Below are 14,478 nucleotides of genomic sequence, written 5' to 3'. Positions count from 1 at the left end.
GTTGATATAGTACTTTAATTTAGGACAGTAGCACATTTTTACAACAAGTTGTCCAGGAGAGAGATCAGAGACTTTCTGTCCTTGGAGATTTTCGACACTTGGCTAGACAAAAGTATGTGTGACCTAGCCTGTTGCTGTTGATAGGCTGCCTCTGTGTGGGAGGACGGACTAGCTGACCTCCAGAGGTTCCTCATATAGCCTAGCCAAGAGAAAACATGAGAACTCAAGCTCCAATCAAGCAACCAAACAAATACTAACTGCAAATCCTGGCAGCGCTTGAAATGACTAGGACTACCACATTTCTTTATGATGTGGGATATTTTTTTGTCCAGCAGGTAAAAACACAGTACTACCGAGGTATGTAGAGACACTCCAGTTGCAGCTTATATACAGAGGTGAGAATATCTGCTGATGGAGAATCTATATGGAGTTAGAGAACAACTTCTACCAATAAGAGCTCAGCATATGTCAAAAGGACATTATGTATCAACTTATATGTGAAGATGAAAGGTTTGCAACTTGTAAGATAAGAGAAAGGTGTTAAATGTGAATATTCAAGTAAGTTGTTATCTAGGCAGATATAATATAGATGGCCAAGTCTTAGACTATTGACAAACACTACATTGTGTAAAATAAATGTTTAGTTGCTTTACAAAGCATGCCCAAGTGTAAAATATTCACAGGAAAAAAATATATTACTATTTCTACCAATAACTCCCCTGCCTGGCTCAGAATTCGAGTGCCGTTAGTTTATGATTTTGTAACATGCAGAATTGGATAAAAATAAATAATGTAATAGAATCCATCTTCTAAATTATTAATATAGCTGTTCTTAAGTACAAGATGTATAAAACTAGAAAAATACTGGAAAGAGTGATGTTTTCCTTCACTTCAACTTTTGCATGTCACAACATAGGCAATTTTGGTACTTATCTTCCTAAAGCCAGAGCTGGCTATCAGCTGTCAGGAGTGATGCACGCTCAGCTGTTCTTTCCTTTGGGCAAGGAAGTGGATAAATGACCTTTCAAGGTCTCTTTGACAAACGGGATCCCCAACGCCTAAGCAACCCCAGGTTTTTTTCAGGTGAAGCAACTAGTTGAGTGGTTGGCATGTGGCCAGGGTGATGGGCTTAGGGAAGAGGTCCTAGGAACAAGCCATTGATAATCATTGATGCTTTACAGTATTTGTTACTGTTTTACTTCATAATTTTTAGATATGATCCAAGCATTTTCTTAAGTTGGATCAAAGTGTATCAACAGAAAGCTATTTAAAAGGCAGCATATATTTGCACACATCTGACAATGAGATCTTAAAATCCAAAATTTACACATGCCCAGTATTACTGGACAGATGTCTTACTCTAGATTCACAGACCTATATATAGAGGCCTGTCACTTGAAATGCTAAATTGCTGAACCTTAATAAGCTCACATTGTCACTGATGGCTGCTGTGGACAGAAGGCATTGCTGGCTCTAATTAATTTGGTTTGAAGCTGCTCAGGGATATAGTTCATCCTCTTGATAATGTAACACTATAATTATGTGAATCAAGTGCAGATCGATGGTTTAGGAGTGCTGACAGGAACTAGTAGGTGATCCTTCCCAGCCATTTCAGTGTGGACCTACCTACTGACAAAAGGAGGTGACTTCTCACAGTAGAAGAAAGGTTTGTTTGATATATGAAGGTATTTTGGGATGTTTTTCTTACCTTCTGGGCAAAATGACAAGTAGGTGGATATACTGCTTTTTTAAAAATAACTTACTTATGATTATTTTTCTTTTTCAGCTTGAATAAGTCAGAGTATGGAAACATTTTCCAGATGTAATGTTGTTTGTCCATTGTTTATTGCTAATAATATCTTTTGCATCATTAATAAGTCCTATAGAATTAGTTTTTCTCCTGGTGCTATGTTGGAGATGTTTAAATAAAACTATCGTCAGAAAATATTACTTCTAAGAAATTAACCTTCCTGCACAGGAAATGTATTTGCTCACTTTTTTTGACAAAATGAAGTTTTTATTACATTTGCCCTGCTTAGCCCTTCTCTCCTTGGTGACAGTGACACAGATTTTAGTCTTGTGTAGGCATGACTGGAATTTCCTCCTGCTCAATTAAATGTTACCTTTAGTTATATCTCATATACCACTGAATGCCACCAATGGAAGTGGATGACATAAAATTTAGGGAAAATGTCTTCTTTTACCTCACCTGCAATTGCTTTATTCATTGGAACGTCTGAACTGAAAAAGAACATAACTGCACTTTCAGATGGCAGGGTAGCTTTGTGGGGCTTGTATTCCAAAGCAGAACTATTATACTCGATCTCTAAAACAAATTCTAAATTCTGCAGAAAATCTGATCTCTTCAGTCACGGAGACAACAAATATGGAATCTTATTACACAATTTTCACAGAGTCACTTTTCAAAAGAGAACTATTTCAAGGTTTTATCTGGTGCTGCCCGGTTTGCCTCGCTGCTCTTGGCTGCTTATTTTCCCTAGTTGCAGTCTTTTCACAGCTTTCTATATGGTCTGTTCCACATATATCTGTTATTGTGGCCAAAGCTCAAGTCAGTCTTTGGGCATTTATGATTTGTACTGACAGTGTAATTTTGTAACGGCAAAAATGTCATCCCAAACATTGTATGCTCTGGATGAGTGAAGAAAAAGGGATGTCATAGTCACCCTTGTTATCAGTCAGGTGCATTCTACTTCATTAGCCAAAATGGGAAAGGAAAAGGAAAAGGACAAACTGGATGTGTCAATCAAGCTTTGTCAAATCACAGTCAGAAACTAATGCCTAGGTTTCACTAGATGTAGTCCAGACAGGTCAGACACGTGCTATTGGTAGCAGACTGTGGAAAGCTGTTCACTAAGTGACATTGTACAGGGATGGATGGATTTAAGGGCATATGTGTTTGCCTCAGTTGTTTGTATTCAACAGGTGACAGATCGCTTTTGTATATTTGACTCCTCACTGCAAGGCAAGTCAGTAAGCCAGTGGATTCCATTGTTTTGCACATATTGGATCTTTCAAAGTACCAATCAGAGTAACATGGGTGTGATTTCTTAGCACTTTGCACGACAGATTTGGGGGCATGAAATGCAGCTTGGGTCACACATGAAAGGTTGAGCTGTTGTAGGAACCTGGGAAACATGAATGTATTTGGGTTTGCAAACAGACATTTTGTAACCTAAATGTTCCCACATCAGAGCTTACCTGTGGATATCTACCTGCCAAAGCAATACTGCTTTTCTAACTGACAAGTGAAATACACCTGATGTTGCTTACCCACATCTGAAAAACTTCAGGCAGCAGAAGCATTGTGTCATCATCAGCTGTTTATCACATTCCTGAATCTAATGAAGACTGTGTTTTGACATCTCTAAGATGGAAGTCAAAGGTCTGAATCATAATTAAAACGAGTTATACTTTTTTCCTAGATATGAGCAGAGGTCTTTAATAATCTTAACAAATGAAAGAAGCAATGCTGCTTATTTCACTTCTCTTTGTTTAAGCACAGGAATATTGTCTTTCAAGAAATAATAAGTGTATTTTGGAGCATAAATAATCACAGAAATAGTAATATAGCACTATTTTTGTGCGTTTTTTACAAACCAGAAATTTTCATTTGGAATGATTCTTTGTATAGAAACACCCACTCACTCCAGAAAATCCCTACAGAAAAGCTCTGAAACTATAGGACATATATAGTAGAAATAAATCCACGATGTGAGGTTTTACAAGGACCAAACAGTTTAGGCTGATACAGGAACAGGTAAGCAAAAACTCAAGGTTCAAAAAAACTTTTATGCGATAACGTTTATTGCCACTAGAGGGCATAAACGCCATTAAAAATAAATGCAAATGCAAAACCATTTTTGAATGCGTGTTATAAATACACGTGCCCTCTCCCACCTTCTTTGAATTCATTTAAATTCTAAAAGAAAAAAAAAGACATTGATTGAGGTCTGTTGTCTGCTCCCATCTTCTTTGCTGAAAAGGAAAGCTAGTAACATTTTTGTTTTCAAACATGTAAAAGATGTCAGAAAATAATGGATTTGTAAAATAAACAAAAAGTCATTAAAATTAACTTGGTAGCATTTATTTTAAAAGCAAGGGTATTTAAGACCAAAGAACACTGGAAATGCAACAAAATCCATGGAAACTAAGCAATCTTTGCAGAAGCCACCGTGGCTCATTTTTTTTCATGTGTAGGAGACAAATCACATTTCCCAGGGGATTTAGCATGTCATCCAGGCAGAGTTTGAGCTTTTTGCACTGGAGCTGATGCACAGAATGGGAATAGACCTTTCCAGGACAAGATCCATCCTCCCACCCTCCAGCTGCCTGCTTGCTCCGGGCAAGGTTGGTGCTTTACCCACCTGGGTGGGATGATGATGATGATGCAGATGCATCTGCCATCTTCCCTCCTGACTTGGCTAATGGCCATTTCCTGCTCTCTGGGAGCCTTGGGCAAAGCCTCAGTGCTCTGGTGAGACTCTCAGAGATGATGATACAGATGCTTCTCGGCCCATGCATTTAGGCAACCAGCCACCCAACCAGGCACACATCTCTGTGCCAGCACAAGCGAGAAGGCACAAAAAGCAATCCCCAGCCTCTCTGACACAAACAGTAATCGTGATGAATCTACAGACTTACCTAAGTCTTAAAATAGCCTAATAATTTTGGAAAAGTAATTCCTAACAGTAGAAATTATTGCTGTTAGTATGAGATGTGAAACATTACATAGATTATTCCAAATTTTATTCCAGCCTAGGGAGATTCTGAATGGAATTGCAAATAATCTTCCTGGCTGCTTTTACTGCTGCAAAGGGCCTTCTGTTGCAATTGCCCTCTCTTCTGCTCAGTAGTGATGGACGTGGTCCCCGCTGGGGTCCACAAATGTTCCTCTAAGTGCTGGCCAGAATGATCATTCATGAATGATGAAAACCACATCTGCTTCTCAAGTGGCAGTGCTTCCTGGGCTTTCCAGCCTGCAGAGAAAGAGAGTCAAACCATTTCCTCTGCACCCGGCTGAGTTACCAGTTTCTGAAATAAAAAATTTCTAACAAAATTCAGCAATGTTTTTTTTTTTTTCATGTGCACCAGGGCTTTCATCTGAGAAGCTGAAACAGATTTATAAAGATGGGGATTTTTTTTTTTTACTTAGAGGTCAAAAAGGGAACTTTTGCATGGAAAAACTGAAAGACCTGCCCAAGGAAGCACTCCTGGCTTCTTGCAGTCAAGACAGAGATCCAGATAATCACATTCCTTCTGTTTTCATTTACCATAAAGTATTAAATCCAAAAAGGTATTAAAAAATTCTTCTTTTCTCATCTCTCCTTCAGTCTATAGGAAAAGCTAATATCCTCACTGTTCCTGAGCTGCTGCAAAGCATCACAGGAACGTGTTGTCTGGTTCATGTTGTATGGGGTCTGTTTAAACTACCAGAGCTATGGTTCAACTGACTGCTCACAGCTGCATTACACTTACACAGACATACTACTGAGGTGGTGTTCTGGGTTTTTTTTTTTGTTTCTCTTCACAAATTTCAGAGGCAAAAATGAGCCTATTTGTTGTGAGGAAAAAGAGAATATTTCTGAATGGATCAGACACATTTTATGAATAAGAAAAGCATGGAATCATGGAATCATTTTGGTTGGAAAAGACCTTTAAGATCATCAGGTCCAGCCACTAACTTAGCATTGCCAAGCCCACAACTAAACCAGGCCAACACTTCATCTGTCTGTCTTTTAAATATCTCCAGGGATGGGGACTCTACCACTTCCCCAGACAGCCTGTTCCAGTCTGTAACAACTCTCTCAGTGAAAAAGTTGTTCCTAACTACTAACCCAAACCTCTGCTGTTGCAACTTCAGCCCATAACCTTTTCTCCTGTTGCCCATTACTGAAGAGAACAAACTGACTCCCATATCGCTACAACCTCCTTTCAGGTTAGTTGTAGAGAGAGATCATGTCTCCCTTCGGCCTCCTCTTCTCCAGGCTAAACATTCCCAGTACCCTCTGATTCTGCTCAAAGGACACGATCTCCAGACCTTCAGCAGCTTTGTTGCCCATCTCTGGACACACTCCAGCACCTCAATGTCTTTCTTGTAGTGAGGGGCCCAGAAATGAACACAATGCTAGAGGTGTGGCCTCACCAGAGCCAGGTACAGGGAGACAATCCTTTCCCTCATCCTCCTGGCCACACTATTTCTGATACAAGCCAGGACGCCATTGACCTTCTTGGCCACCTGAGCACTCTACTGGCTCACATTCAGTTGGCTGTCAATTAACACTTCCAGGCCTTTTTCTGCCAGAAAAGCAATGGAGCAGGATAACTGTTCTTGATGCAAATGTTGCAAGCTGCCTTTCTTAGTTTTATCTAAATCATGGTGGTTCTCACGGTGCACTGGCCATCATCCTCATTCATAGGTAGAAATGGGCCCCTTTAGAGTTTGTGGGCCAAGGGAGCTCTGCACAACCTTTCACATGGCAGCAGGCTTCAGTGGGAAGTGCAAGTGCCCTCACCCTGAGTGATTCTGCAAGCACCTGAGCACTCTGCTGCCAAAAGGTGACACTGAACCCATGAGAGTCACTGCTGAGGGGCTCTGCACACTGTGGTAGGCATTGGCTTGCTCTTACAAATCTCTTTTTATTTCTTTTTAAAACATGTAATGTCACAGCTTTTTATGGAGTTCCTCAGATCTGAGTTTCTGTGATGGAAGTGACATGGAAATAGCAAAAGAATGAGGTCAGCTTTGTTAGGAACACTGCAGAAACTATAAGCTTGAAAGAAATCTACTGTTGTATATGCATGTCAAGAGCAGAAACCTGGGGTGGATTAATGGAAAGTGGAGTAAAGAGATTGTGATAAACCATTTATGTCTGTTAAATGATGAAGAAACTAAGTAGAAGGTATTTGCAGCAGGGAGAGGTGGTGACCACTGACTCTTTTACCACCTGCCCAATTCATACCCCAGACCCAAAAGAGGGCAGAGAAGGTGAAGTGAGCATGTGTGCTAAGTTACCATGTTAGGCGAAGAAATTCTGACTAATCATTGAGTAGAAGATTAATGCGTATGTATTAATGTACTGAATATGTAGAAACTATGTATAAATAATAATAATAATTTAGGGCCCATGATGGCATAGGCACCTGTGCATATGCATTCATGTAATAAAACACCTCCATCCTGTGTGTGAGCTGACATCTGCATACTGGGTGACGAACCTCCAATTTTTGGGACAGCAGAGGTACTTGCCTGTTGAGAGATTTGCCACTTATTTGATGGGATTTTATACTTGGTAGAGTGGATGGGAGACTGCATATTGGCAATAAAATTCATCAGCTGGGCTGCCACGCACTCCACAATGGAGGAATGGCTGGTTAGACCCCACCTTTGTGCTATCATGGACACATAGATAAATGGATCTCACTGAACTCTCTTCACAATAAGGTAGCTCTAGCATTAAGTAGAGACCCCGAGGAGCAAATATCAGTTAACCACTTTAACTTTGAGACCAGTTAAAAAATCCAATCAGTGAAGAATAGAACCTCTCTGTTTTGAGAGGAGAAAAAGAAGTGCTACACATAAAGCAATATTATAGAGATGTCAAATTACATCTGACAATTGCAAAATGGTGTCCTTGTCTAAGGAGAGTGCTGTAAATTCTTATAAAGCTCTTCCCTAGAGCTTCCAAGCTGCTTGGTGACTAAATGCTGGCAAGTTGACACTAATTAGTCACTTACTTCAACATTACATCCAACAACAGATTATTTAAATTGCTACTGGTAATAAGTTTAAGTGGAATTTCTAAATAAGCATTTCAACTATGTTGCCTTAAGGATTCAACCTGTACACTTACAAATTCAAAAGTATATAAGTAGCTCTTTAGGAACAAATTCTGTTTTTAAAACATCACTGTATGTGAATGTGAAATGATCCAGGGCTAGATTTTTAAGAATAAGACAAAGTAAGTAAAAATATCTTCATTTCATAAAATCATCTTTAGTCCTAAAAATGCTATAGTTAATTAACATAGAACTAATTTATTACTTTGTTGTATTACTTCAGAATTTCAAGTCTTTAAGATATCATGGTGATAACCAGAGAATAAATGCTTGTCTGGATAATAATTCTTAAGCTGGTACAAATGATTACAAGAAGCTTATACTTTTCCTCTGTTACATAGATACCTTGCTCCTATAATTCTGACATACCTCTCCAAGAGAACCTTCTTTCAAAGTCTTTGCTACTAAAAATCAATGACTTGTATTACTTATTTATTGAGAATCTAATTTTTTGATGGTTCCTTTGTCAGTGTATGCACCCACACACAAACACATGCATAAGATGAACTGACCAGCTATTTCAAGGCCTAGAAAGGAAAAAAATTAGAATAGTAATAGGTCACACCAAAGCTTCACCTATCCTAGTTTTCAGTCTCAAAATTTAACCTGAAGCAAGCAAACCTATAGGGAAAAAGAACAGGCTAAATAGACATGATAATATCCTTGAATAGTCTTCTATCCTCCAACTACTTACAAATAACAGTAGTGCCAGAACTGTAATTTCTTTGTATTTAGTGATTTTTAGTGGATTGCCCCTCCATGGATGTTATTTTATTCCCTTAAATCCATGCACATTTTTGGAATTCACAATACTGTCAGTTCATTGCTCAGTGTCCTTTTGACTGTTCTGGCTGCAGTTCCTTACTGTGTATCATACTCCCAACTAGGTCTTTGTATTCAAAAAAGAGGACGGTGCGTGACCTCAAGCCACTCTCCTCCTGATACTTGTGTTTTCATACCTACTTACCTTATCTTTTTGCTAGCATGACAGGTCCTACTCTGTACAGAATATACTCCCTGTTTGATCATACTTTTTCCCTTTTCTGCATCTTCTCTTCTTTTACACTATTTACAAGAAAACAAGACCAGGATTGCACACAATTTTCAAAGAGGAGGCACGGACAAGTTTAGAATAATTTATTTTTCTGTTACCAGCTTGGACAGTGAGCCATTATTATTCACAATGTTAATGTGGTGATTTCTCACCCTTGTTACTTCTCTATCCAAATCTGTATTGATGGGAGCTGATAAAATTTGCCTTACTTCCCACTTGACAGAGGAAAAGACCTGTTAGCATTCCAGCATAACATGGGAGTTTTGATGACTGTCATGACATAATCCTTACAAAACAATCACTGAAATGACCAGCACCTGTGTTAACCAGAGAAATAAAATGCATTCCTAGATTTGTGTCAACATTTAGCATATAAGAAGTGCATCTTTGTTTGTTGTGTCAATATGAATTTTTAGGGGTTTTTTTTTCTTAGTTTCAGAAAATCCTTTCTTGGGAGAACTGGACTAAACAGCAATGAAAAGTAAAGAGGTAGTGTTTTATATATCATAGAATCATAGAATGGTAGGGGTTGGAAGGGACCTTTAGAGATCATCTAGTCCAACTCCCCTGCAGAAGCAGGTTATGTATCATGGAGAAATAGAAAAATAGGAATCAGGATGAATGCACACTAATTCCAAAAGCTCAGCATTTGGAATAAATAGATATATACACAATAGAGCAGAAAGAATTTCCAGCAGTTCCTACTTGAGACACTAACTGGAAGCAACATGAACTTCAGGCTATAAGAAGCCCATTTTCAAAAGTACCACCATCTCCAGCTACTTTTAATGCTGGGAGTGAAAGATGGTCAAAAGCCTTCAAGTAAGGGTCTGGCCATAGTACCTAGAAAAGACTAAATAAAGAACCCACAGTACAGGTGGTAAAGAAGAACGATTTGAGATTTTTTGACTATGCCAAAGGTGGCTGTAAAGAGAGTCCAGCTGTAGGCTCCATTCATCCCCAGCAGGATGGGCCAGGGTTTGACACATCCTCCCTGGCAAGCAATATCAAAGGCAGTTACTAAATATTACCCATCTCCCCAAACTGGCTTTGGTTCATGAACACCTCAGGAGCATGTGGAAAATGACAAAACCACACTTTTCTGCATTCTTCTAGGAATCCACTGTTCAGTATAACGTTTCAGCAGTATGACTAAAATTAGGATGGAACCATGAAGCACAGATTTCACTGCAAGTTCAAATCACCTTTCTGAGGCCCAGGGGCTTGTTTTGATGTGCCACCTTGCTTTAGTGGAGGGGAGGGGAGAATTTTCCTGTGCATTCTGGGCCCAGTGGTCTTGTTTCATCTCAGAAGTACTGCTGAAAATTTTATGCAATTAATTTCTAGTATAGATTTTTTTTCAGTTGGAATACTTGTGTTAAACAGCAGCAAAGTCAAAACAAAGCATCGATCTGCCAATCCATTCCTAAATTTCTCCTGAGTATATATTAGCCATCAGGTCAAACTGCTCCCAGTATAAATCATATTAACACTAGAAAAGCACTGTGAAAGTTTGCAAGGACAGCTGTGCCTTTTTTTTTTGTGACAGCTACTGGGCACAGCACTGAGATCAGTGAGCTGATTTCACTTGGGAATCAAATCCAGCTGCTCCAATGTTCAAGTAAAACTCTGACTGACAGAGGTTTTGGCCACTGCTGGCTTTAATGATGTTCAGCGCTTTGATGGGCAGATCAAGATCTAGGGATGATTCCCAGAAAATTCAGAACTCCTTATTCTGCTTTTTTTCAGCAAAGCACAGAATAAAGTCCCCAGTCTGCAGTATAGATTTGTCTTCACCCACTGTCTAGATGATCTCTAAAGGTCGCCTCCAACCCCTACCATTCTGTGATTGTCACAATGTCCAACTTCAAACCATTCTGTTTTTTCTTGTGTGTGTTTAGTCCCATTAAATATAGCTGGAGTTTATTATGTTAAAAAACTGATCTTAAAAATATTTCAAAAGTGTTCTTGAAATAATAAACAGAACTATTAATTATTTATTAATAAATTATTACTCAGAATTTGCCATCTTCCCAACTTTTTATTGCTTCAAATATTTTCACTTCATGTGAAATAGGCTATTGTGTCATGTTCAGCCAACTAGGCCAAGCTAATTTTTTACTTCCCAACATAACCACTGTTGGACCAGTATTATTTTTACATTCCTTCAAGCAAATCTGAAAACCACAAAATAGCTTGTGTCAGTGTAACACTGCTACTGGCCCAGCTTTCTAGGGATCTTTGCCAAATAACAAATACTTTAGTTAATATTTCTCTAATGCTAACTTTAAATCTGTTAAAGCAAGAGCAAAAACTATTCTTGTACGTTTTTATATGCATACACACACACATGTATATTTTTATATATGTCTATACACAGGTAAGACTAAAAACTTTCTCTTTAAGGTAATAATAATTCCTTTGTACAACCTCTGTGCACTAGATTTATCACAGTCCAGGATCTTAGCATCCTTCCCTAGCTAGTCATCAAGAAGGTAATTTTTCTGAGGACACCTATTGTTATTTTGCCTCAAAAATTCATCTCTTTGCACTTTCATGACATTTTTCATGCCTTTCTATTTAGAATATATTTGAGATGACATGTCAGTGGAAGTTAGCAGTTGCAACAAATGATTTAAAAGGTGTATCTCAAGAGGATGGGGCAACATGTTTTTCTGTAGTGTCCAGTGATAGGACTAGGGGTAATGGACAAAAGCTGAAACACAAAAAGTTTGACTTAATGAAATTGTGAGGGTGAGGGAGCCCTGGCACAGGCTTCTCAGGGAGGGTGCAGAGTCTCCTTCTCTGGAGGTTTTCAAAACCCACCTGGACATATTCCTGTGTGACTTGATCTAGGTGGACCTGATTAAGGAGGGAGGTTGGACTGGGTGATCTTCAGAGGTCCTTCGAACCTCTACCATTCTGTGATTCTGTGATTTGCTATTTTTTCCCTTTGGTCTAATTGTCTTTTTTGCTCTTTTCTAACTTTCAGGAATTTCTGAGCTTGCTCAGATAAGTCCAGGAAAAATGAAACAATCCACATACTTCAACTGTAGAAAACCAGAAACTTCTGAGTTCACCCAAGGCTCCTCACAACTCAGCTTTCCATCAGTGCTAAACCACTCCAAACCTTGAAAGAAGGAGGGTATGCTATAGCATTCAATCCTCTTAAAGTTTCCTGGCAGAGTCATTAGTTTCAGCTGAGCATAGTTACATCCCCTTTCTTGCAAAGAAACCAAAAGCTTCTGTGAGCTGGTCTGCCCAAGGACAGCTTAACCCTCACCCTCCCAGCTGCCAGGCACTGTCTCTGCGGGATGTAAAATCTTGGCATTACATAGTTTACATTATTTAAACAGGGAAATTGGCAATTATTACACATGGGGAGTATTTAATTGATGGTTAGGAGACTAAAGCCCTCTCTTCATCAGATTTTGCAGTATGTGCTTTGCATGCTTAACCACACCAGCTTTGAGTCTTGACACTACTTTGTATGGATAACTTTGGATATGGAAAGGTATAGTATCATGCCCCCAACCAGATCTTTGTATTCTAAAAAGCAACCGGTGCATGACCTCAAGCCACTCTCCTCCTGATACTTGTGTTTTCATACCTACTTACCCTATCTTTTTTCTAGCCTGACAGGTCCTACTCTATACAGAATGTACTCCCTCTTTGATCATACCTTTTGCCCTTTTCTGAATCTTCTCCTATTCTTTTACACTATGTGCAAGAAAACAAGGACTGCATGCAATTTTCAAAGAGGAGGTGTGGACAAGTTCAGAATAGTTAATTTTTGTTATTTGTATTACAAAGAGTAGAAATAGGTTTGCCCACCTCTGCCTGTTTTGCTGGTCTATTTTGTAATGTGACCTCTTGTGTGCTTACTAATTGGACTGAAACCACCAATGAATCTCTAAACATTAGCATGCTATGGTGACAAAGTAAAGACTTTCTGTCACTACTAACCCCATTCCTATTTGAATAGATGTCCCATAACTGAGAGGTTCTTTATCTCACTGCCAGTCCTCTCAGTCATTCAAGCATGAAGCCTCAAAATGCTGAACACCACCATTCTTTTCACAGGTAGTAAGGATTTTGGAAGGTCGTGTGAGACTTCTCTGCCCAGAAGGATGTGAGTATAGATACCCTACATGTGTACTCAAGAAATCATGCTAAAGGGAATTCTGGAAAGGGTTTTTTTTGATCTCTTCCTGTGCAGACTGTGTTTCATAAAATGATTAAATATTCATCAAGCCAAGCATCAAATTTGGTACTGTTTAAATGAAGAAGCAAACCACAGTTACAAGAAGTCTTATATTTTTTAAACTAATTTATTTTCATTTTTGAACTACGATGCAGAGAAAATACTTTACTCACCAACAGTGAATAGAGCTTTTGGAGACTTAAGCTTTCATGGGGTCAGAAATCCCTCATGCAGAAAATCTTTTTAATCCCAATCCTCCAAGAGTTGGTTCATCTGCATTGGACACCGAGGCTGGAGTTCAGAAGGAGCACCTGCACCTACCTCACTGCCTTTCAGATGAAAAACCTTATCCTATCCTCTCTCTTCAGCTCTTGAAAGATAGATAGATTTGTTTCACTTAAGGTGATGGCTTAGTATATTTTCCTTGAGGATGTAGCCCCCCCTGTAGCATGGATCTGGATTCTGTGAGGGAACACAAATTCAGTGCCACAGCACTAATTTGGTGTTTTTCCCATCAATTGGCTTATACTGACCTTCCCCAGAGGGCAGACTCCATTTTTAGGTGTCTAATTCTCTCATCATTATTTGTCACAGCCTGTGTGCAAATCATTATGCCTAATAATTAGATGCTGCAGTGCTCAGGGTTGTGACACAAGACTTTCTGAATCATTGATATTATGCCTCTGCTGTAATTCTTTCCCTTTCCAAATTCTGTGTGTCATGCTCAGAGGAATACTGTGGTGTGTCAGACATCAGTATGGAAGCACTGTAAAAGTTGTCTTTTCAGTAATGATTTCTATGCTGCAAATAACAGCTCCTTCTACCTATCCACCAAGTAGTGAATTCCTCAAACCAGTGATTCGTGAATGCTTTGAACCACACACCAGTGTTCTCTGAACTACTGTGAACCTTTAGAATCATACTGTTAATTGAAAACACTATTACAGCAATATACTGCAGATCATTTATCTTTGCTTTGCAGGCTGTGTTTTTAAACTCCGTGATGTAAACAGTAACTAAGCACGTAAAGCTCCTCCTGACCAGCACTCTGACCACAGCTGAAAGATTATTTCCTGAGCCACTGTGTCTGCCTTGACCTCAAGGTGCACAACAGCAACAGAGAATAATCTAACAGTCTCTACCTGTCTCCACTTCAAGTATAACTCTATTAGATGTATTTATCTTTCTGTTTGTCAAAATCCATCATGAACTCTAACCAATATCTGACAACTGTCGTGCTTAATTTTGCTTGTGCCATTCACTGAATTATTTTTTCCTTGGATTTTAAATTTCTACCTAATATTTTGGTTCAAACTGTGTTTCTTTTATCTCCACAACAACAGGCACAATTTAATGAGGACTG

General features: G+C 39.0%; 1 protein-coding gene across 1 annotated transcript in view; it reads right to left on the bottom strand.

The window, feature by feature from the left end:
* Positions 1–14,478, bottom strand: part of KCND2 (potassium voltage-gated channel subfamily D member 2) — a 286,604-nt gene that overhangs the window by 16,817 nt on the left and 255,309 nt on the right. The gene's annotated exons all lie outside the window — the stretch shown is intronic.

The sequence above is a fragment of the Colius striatus genome, chromosome 1 (genome assembly GCF_028858725.1).
Source record: "Colius striatus isolate bColStr4 chromosome 1, bColStr4.1.hap1, whole genome shotgun sequence".
Classification (NCBI taxonomy): domain Eukaryota; kingdom Metazoa; phylum Chordata; class Aves; order Coliiformes; family Coliidae; genus Colius; species Colius striatus.
Note: the sequence above shows the minus strand (reverse complement) of the source record. Positions and strands in the feature narration are given on the sequence as shown.